General features: G+C 63.3%; 1 non-coding gene across 1 annotated transcript; it reads left to right on the top strand.

The window, feature by feature from the left end:
* The first annotated feature begins 7,441 nt into the window (after positions 1-7,441).
* On the top strand, positions 7,442-7,515 carry trnat-agu (transfer RNA threonine (anticodon AGU)). The gene has a single exon. It is a non-coding gene; the product is annotated as a tRNA-Thr (tRNA).
* Positions 7,516-7,772: the final 257 nt, after the last annotated feature.

Genomic DNA, 7,772 nt, shown 5'->3' with positions numbered 1-7,772 from the left:
TGGCCCTGGCCTGGCCTGGCCTGGCCCTGGCCTGGCCTGGCCTGGCCTGGCCTGGCCTGGCCTGGCCTGGCCTGGCCTGGCCTGGCCTGGCCCTGGCCTGGCCTGGCCTGGCCCTGGCCCTGGCCCTGGCCTGGCCTGGCCTGGCCTGGCCTGGCCCTGGCCTGGCCCTGGCCCTGGCCCTGGCCTGGCCCTGGCCTGGCCTGGCCCTGGCCTGGCCTGGCCTGGCCTGGCCCTGGCCCTGGCCTGGCCTGGCCTGGCCCTGGCCTGGCCTGGCCCTGGCCCTGGCCTGGCCTGGCCCTGGCCTGGCCTGGCCTGGCCTGGCCCTGGCCCTGGCCCTGGCCCTGGCCTGGCCTGGCCTGGCCTGGCCTGGCCTGGCCTGGCCTGGCCTGGCCTGGCCTGGCCCTGGCCCTGGCCTGGCCTGGCCTGGCCCTGGCCTGGCCTGGCCTGGCCTGGCCTGGCCTGGCCTGGCCCTGGCCTGGCCTGGCCTGGCCTGGCCCTGGCCTGGCCTGGCCTGGCCCTGGCCTGGCCTGGCCTGGCCTGGCCTGGCCCTGGCCCTGGCCCTGGCCTGGCCCTGGCCTGGCCTGGCCTGGCCCTGGCCTGGCCTGGCCCTGGCCTGGCCTGGCCCTGGCCCTGGCCTGGCCTGGCCCTGGCCCTGGCCTGGCCTGGCCTGGCCCTGGCCTGGCCTGGCCTGGCCTGGCCTGGCCCTGGCCTGGCCTGGCCCTGGCCTGGCCCTGGCCCTGGCCTGGCCTGGCCTGGCCCTGGCCTGGCCCTGGCCTGGCCTGGCCTGGCCTGGCCTGGCCTGGCCTGGCCTGGCCCTGGCCTGGCCCTGGCCCTGGCCTGGCCTGGCCTGGCCTGGCCTGGCCCTGGCCCTGGCCCTGGCCCTGGCCCTGGCCTGGCCTGGCCTGGCCCTGGCCTGGCCTGGCCTGGCCTGGCCTGGCCTGGCCTGGCCCTGGCCTGGCCCTGGCCTGGCCTGGCCCTGGCCTGGCCCTGGCCTGGCCTGGCCTGGCCTGGCCCTGGCCTGGCCTGGCCTGGCCTGGCCCTGGCCTGGCCCTGGCCCTGGCCTGGCCTGGCCTGGCCTGGCCTGGCCTGGCCTGGCCCTGGCCTGGCCTGGCCTGGCCTGGCCCTGGCCTGGCCTGGCCTGGCCTGGCCTGGCCTGGCCTGGCCTGGCCTGGCCTGGCCCTGGCCTGGCCTGGCCCTGGCCTGGCCTGGCCTGGCCTGGCCCTGGCCCTGGCCTGGCCTGGCCCTGGCCCTGGCCTGGCCTGGCCCTGGCCTGGCCTGGCCTGGCCTGGCCTGGCCCTGGCCTGGCCTGGCCTGGCCTGGCCCTGGCCTGGCCTGGCCTGGCCTGGCCTGGCCTGGCCCTGGCCCTGGCCTGGCCCTGGCCTGGCCTGGCCCTGGCCTGGCCTGGCCTGGCCTGGCCCTGGCCTGGCCTGGCCTGGCCTGGCCTGGCCTGGCCCTGGCCCTGGCCTGGCCTGGCCTGGCCTGGCCTGGCCTGGCCCTGGCCTGGCCTGGCCTGGCCTGGCCCTGGCCCTGGCCTGGCCTGGCCTGGCCCTGGCCTGGCCTGGCCTGGCCTGGCCTGGCCCTGGCCCTGGCCTGGCCCTGGCCCTGGCCTGGCCTGGCCTGGCCTGGCCCTGGCCTGGCCTGGCCTGGCCTGGCCTGGCCCTGGCCTGGCCTGGCCCTGGCCTGGCCTGGCCCTGGCCCTGGCCTGGCCCTGGCCTGGCCCTGGCCCTGGCCTGGCCTGGCCTGGCCCTGGCCTGGCCCTGGCCTGGCCTGGCCCTGGCCTGGCCTGGCCTGGCCTGGCCTGGCCTGGCCTGGCCCTGGCCCTGGCCTGGCCTGGCCCTGGCCTGGCCCTGGCCCTGGCCTGGCCCTGGCCTGGCCCTGGCCCTGGCCTGGCCTGGCCTGGCCTGGCCCTGGCCTGGCCTGGCCTGGCCTGGCCTGGCCCTGGCCTGGCCCTGGCCCTGGCCTGGCCTGGCCTGGCCTGGCCCTGGCCCTGGCCTGGCCCTGGCCTGGCCCTGGCCTGGCCTGGCCTGGCCTGGCCTGGCCTGGCCCTGGCCTGGCCCTGGCCTGGCCTGGCCCTGGCCCTGGCCTGGCCCTGGCCTGGCCTGGCCTGGCCCTGGCCCTGGCCTGGCCCTGGCCTGGCCTGGCCTGGCCCTGGCCCTGGCCTGGCCTGGCCTGGCCTGGCCTGGCCCTGGCCTGGCCTGGCCCTGGCCTGGCCTGGCCTGGCCTGGCCCTGGCCTGGCCCTGGCCTGGCCTGGCCTGGCCTGGCCTGGCCCTGGCCTGGCCTGGCCCTGGCCTGGCCTGGCCTGGCCCTGGCCCTGGCCCTGGCCTGGCCTGGCCTGGCCCTGGCCTGGCCTGGCCTGGCCTGGCCCTGGCCCTGGCCTGGCCTGGCCTGGCCTGGCCTGGCCTGGCCCTGGCCCTGGCCCTGGCCTGGCCTGGCCTGGCCTGGCCCTGGCCTGGCCCTGGCCCTGGCCTGGCCTGGCCCTGGCCCTGGCCTGGCCTGGCCCTGGCCTGGCCTGGCCTGGCCTGGCCTGGCCTGGCCCTGGCCCTGGCCCTGGCCCTGGCCCTGGCCTGGCCTGGCCTGGCCCTGGCCCTGGCCCTGGCCTGGCCCTGGCCTGGCCTGGCCTGGCCTGGCCTGGCCTGGCCCTGGCCTGGCCTGGCCTGGCCCTGGCCTGGCCCTGGCCTGGCCTGGCCCTGGCCTGGCCTGGCCTGGCCTGGCCCTGGCCTGGCCCTGGCCTGGCCTGGCCCTGGCCTGGCCTGGCCCTGGCCTGGCCTGGCCTGGCCCTGGCCTGGCCCTGGCCCTGGCCTGGCCTGGCCCTGGCCTGGCCTGGCCCTGGCCTGGCCTGGCCTGGCCTGGCCTGGCCCTGGCCTGGCCTGGCCTGGCCTGGCCCTGGCCTGGCCCTGGCCTGGCCTGGCCCTGGCCTGGCCTGGCCTGGCCCTGGCCTGGCCTGGCCTGGCCCTGGCCCTGGCCTGGCCTGGCCCTGGCCTGGCCTGGCCTGGCCCTGGCCCTGGCCTGGCCTGGCCTGGCCTGGCCCTGGCCCTGGCCTGGCCTGGCCCTGGCCTGGCCTGGCCCTGGCCTGGCCCTGGCCCTGGCCCTGGCCTGGCCTGGCCTGGCCTGGCCTGGCCTGGCCCTGGCCTGGCCTGGCCCTGGCCTGGCCTGGCCTGGCCCTGGCCTGGCCCTGGCCCTGGCCTGGCCCTGGCCCTGGCCCTGGCCTGGCCCTGGCCTGGCCTGGCCCTGGCCTGGCCTGGCCTGGCCTGGCCTGGCCCTGGCCTGGCCTGGCCTGGCCCTGGCCTGGCCCTGGCCCTGGCCTGGCCTGGCCTGGCCTGGCCTGGCCCTGGCCTGGCCTGGCCTGGCCTGGCCTGGCCCTGGCCTGGCCTGGCCTGGCCTGGCCTGGCCTGGCCTGGCCCTGGCCTGGCCTGGCCCTGGCCTGGCCTGGCCTGGCCTGGCCTGGCCCTGGCCTGGCCCTGGCCTGGCCTGGCCTGGCCTGGCCCTGGCCTGGCCTGGCCTGGCCTGGCCTGGCCTGGCCTGGCCTGGCCTGGCCCTGGCCTGGCCTGGCCTGGCCTGGCCTGGCCTGGCCTGGCCTGGCCCTGGCCTGGCCTGGCCCTGGCCTGGCCTGGCCTGGCCTGGCCTGGCCCTGGCCTGGCCCTGGCCTGGCCTGGCCTGGCCCTGGCCTGGCCTGGCCCTGGCCTGGCCTGGCCCTGGCCTGGCCTGGCCTGGCCTGGCCTGGCCTGGCCTGGCCTGGCCCTGGCCTGGCCTGGCCTGGCCTGGCCTGGCCTGGCCTGGCCCTGGCCTGGCCCTGGCCCTGGCCTGGCCTGGCCTGGCCTGGCCTGGCCCTGGCCTGGCCTGGCCCTGGCCTGGCCTGGCCTGGCCCTGGCCTGGCCTGGCCTGGCCCTGGCCTGGCCTGGCCTGGCCTGGCCCTGGCCTGGCCTGGCCCTGGCCTGGCCTGGTCCTGGCCTGGCACTGGCCTGGCCTGGCCTGGCCTGGCCTGGCCTGGCCTGGCCTGGCCCTAGGCTCTGGCCTGGCACTGGCCTGGCCTGGCCTGGCCATAGCATGGCCTATTCCTTGATCTGATGACCTCCCATGGAGACTTTGCAGCAGAAGGTGCTGTGGCTCAGTTGGCTTAAAGTGCCTGTTTAGTAAACAGGAGGTCATGGGTTCAAATCCCAGCAGTGCCTTTGTAGTGTGTTGTGGCCACCGAGTCTCTAAAATGTAAACGGCACTTTGCAGGAGGGCCAATCGGGTTGAGGCACTTGCTGACCTCATAGAGACTCGGCGGTGGCACCATCGGAAAGAGCACCCTCGAAAATGGGGGGGTAGGACTTGCTTTCGTGCCTCTATCACCTTCCAGGCAAAAGTTATGGCAATCCGGCATGAGCATGGTGGTTTTCATCCCTACTATCCCTATATCCTAACATAACCCAATTATTATTTTTTTTCTTTTCTTCTATATTCTCCTTCTTTCTTTTGAATGTGGTCTAAATGATCATATATTTCTATTTACTACAACCACATCCACACCAACCCCTAACCCTAACCTTAATTACCTTTAGAGTAATATCCACACTAGCCCCTAAACCTAACCTTAATTACCCTTAGAGCAATACCCACATCAGCTCCTAAACCTAACTTGGGGTACCCTTACAATAATACCCCCTTTGGGATGTATTTATTTTATTTTATTTTGTTTTATTTTACTAAGAGCTGTGTTTGTGTCCCTTTCCCGCTCTTGGGTGGGTTCTTAGTGGTCAGTTGAGGGAAGGACTGTGCACAACCAGGCCTGGGCCCTTTATTGGACCCAGGCCTTGGATTTTACATTTTCCTATCCCACACACAACAATGCACATAATGTGGGCTCTGTGGTGCAATGGATAGCGCATTGGCCTTCTAAATTTCAAAATGTGGTCATTCAAATGTTGTGGGTTCAAGTCCCAACAGAGTCACTGCCTTAGTCATTTTGCTAAGCACACTTGGCCAACGAACAAGTCTATCTGACCACCAAAACTATTTTCTCAAACAAACACTTTCATCCTCTCAATAGCATGGCCTATTCCTTGATCTGATGACCTCCCATGGAGACTTTGCAGCAGAAGGTGCTGTGGCTCAGTTGGTTAAAGTGCCTGTTTAGTAAACAGGAGGTCATGGGTTCAAATCCCAGCAGTGCCTTTGTAGTGTGTTGTGGCCACCGAGTCTCTAAAATGTAAACGGCACTTTGCAGGAGGGCCAATCGGGTTGAGGCACTTGCTGACCTCATAGAGACTCGGCGGTGGCACCATCGGAAAGAGCACCCTCGAAAATGGGGGGGTAGGACTTGCTTTCGTGCCTCTATCAATTTCCTGGCAAAAGTTATGGCAATCCGGCATGAGCATGGTGGTTTTCATCCCTATACCCTAACTTAACCTAACCCTAACCATGAGCATGGTGGTTTTCATCCCTATATCCTAACTAACCTAACCCTAGTTCCATTATGATTAAGTTTATGATTGATCTACAAGAGGTCAATTTTCTGGATGTGGTTTCCTATAAGGGTCCTAAATTTCAGGAAACGGGTCGGTTGGACTTCAGAGTTTATTTCAAGGAAACCGACACACACTCACTTCTTCATAAGCACAGTTTTCACCCCAAACACACATTCAAAGGGATTGTGAAATCTCAACAATTGAGATTTCACAGAATTTGCACAGAACAGACTTTTTTCCTTTCTGCTACCAAAACTTTATTCTCTGCCTTAAAACAACGCGGTTACTCGAGATCATTCCTTCGTAGGATGCTCAAAACTTTTAACCAACCCAAAGTGCTCCCTACGACAGATCCACATCCCAGAAACAAAATCATTCCTTTAGTGACACATTTTTCTAGCCAAAGTGTTCAACTCAATTTAGCGTTAAAATCTAACTTCCTTAAATTTCTCACACCCACACCTTATCTCCAACACCATAAGCCCATTGCGGCCTACAAACGCAACAAAAATCTTTTGGACACTTTAGTTCATAGTAAATTATATTCACCTTTACCAAAAGGCCCAAGGGATAAATGTAAATATTTTGTTTCTTTACGTTGGGTAATGAGTAAATCTACAAAACAAATATTTCAACTGCCACAGCCTTTGTCCCACCGAACAAGTAATTGTGTCTATTTAATTTTTTGTCTCAAATGCCGCAGACAGTATGTGGGCCAAACCAAAAATGAGCTACGTGTCCGCATCTACCAGCATGCCCACAATATTGTACACAAAATTGAGAAGCGTAGACATGTGGTTCAGCATTTTTTGGTTCACGGTCTTGCGGCACTCAGGGCGACGGGACTCCAAGCGAATCCCCTCTGGTCATTACAGGACCGCCTTAGAGCTGAGAGGACATGGATCACACGCTTGGATACCCTCTACCCGAGAGGTCTTAATGAGATGTAATTCTGATGAGTCAATTATATTTTTTTCTTTTATATTCTCCTTCTTTCCTTTGAATGTGGTCTAAATGATCACATATTTCTATTTTCTACAACCACATCTACACCAACCCCTAAACCTAACCTTAATTACCCTTAGAATAATACCCACACTAGCCCCTAAACCTAACCTTGGTTACCCTACCAGCCCCTAAACCTAACCTTAATAACCTTTAGAGCAATACCCACATCAGCTCCTAAACCTAACCTGGGGTACCCTTACAATAATACCCCCTTTGGGATGTATTTATTTTATTTTATTTTATTTTATTATACTAACAGCTGTAGTTGTGTCCCTTTCCCGCTCTTGGGTGGGCTCTTAGTGGTCAGTTGAGGGAAGGACTGTGCACAACCAGGCCTGGGCCCTTTATTGGACCCAGGCCTTGGATTTTTACATTTTCCTAACCTAACCTAACCCTAACCCTAACCCTAACCTACACAATGTGGGCTCTTTGACGCAATGGATAGCGCATTGGACTTCTAAATTTCAAAATGTGGCCATTCAAATGTTGTGGGTTCAAGTCCCAACAGAGTCACTGCCTTAGTCATTTTGCTAAGCACACTTGGCCAACGAACAAGTCTATCTGACCACCAAAACTATTTTCTCAAACAAACACTTTCATCCTCTCAATAGCATGGCCTATTCCTTGATCTGATGACCTCCCATGGAGACTTTGCAGCAGAAGGTGCTGTGGCTCAGTTGGTTAAAGTGCCTGTTTAGTAAACAGGAGGTCATGGGTTCAAATCCCAGCAGTGCCTTTGTAGTGTGTTGTGGCCACCGAGTCTCTAAAATGTAAACAGCATTTTGTAGGAGGGCCAATTGGGTTGGGGCACTTGCTGACCTCATAGAGACTTGGCAGTGGCACCACTGGAAAGAGCACTCTTGAAAATGGGTGGGTAGGGCTTGCTTTCGTGCCTCTATCACCTTCCTGGCAAAAGTTATGGCAATCCGGCATGAGCATGGTGGTTTTCATCCCTATATCCTAACCCTAACCCTTACACTAAGGTGCTGTGGCTCAGTTGGTTAAAGTGCCTGTCTAGTAAACAGGAGATTCTGGGTTCAAATCCCAGCAGTGCCTTTGTAGTGTGGTGTCCCCACCATTGTCACTATATCCTAACCCTAAGTTATGGCAATCCGGCATGAGCATGGTGGTTTTCATCCCTATAACCCTAATCTTGAGCCGTGCCGGGGCAGGATATGCTGGCTACTGCTCTACCATCGAAAACTACTGAGCAAAGTCCTTGCCTGGGAAATGGGGGCAGCAAGGAATTGTGTCTTGTCGGCCTTGACCAGACTGAGCCAAAGGTGGCGCTCCTGGACCACTAGTGTGGCCAT

Source organism: Myxocyprinus asiaticus, unplaced genomic scaffold, assembly GCF_019703515.2.
Source record: "Myxocyprinus asiaticus isolate MX2 ecotype Aquarium Trade unplaced genomic scaffold, UBuf_Myxa_2 HiC_scaffold_202, whole genome shotgun sequence".
NCBI classification, from domain to species: Eukaryota; Metazoa; Chordata; class Actinopteri; order Cypriniformes; family Catostomidae; genus Myxocyprinus; species Myxocyprinus asiaticus.
This window is presented reverse-complemented; position numbering and strand designations above follow the sequence as displayed.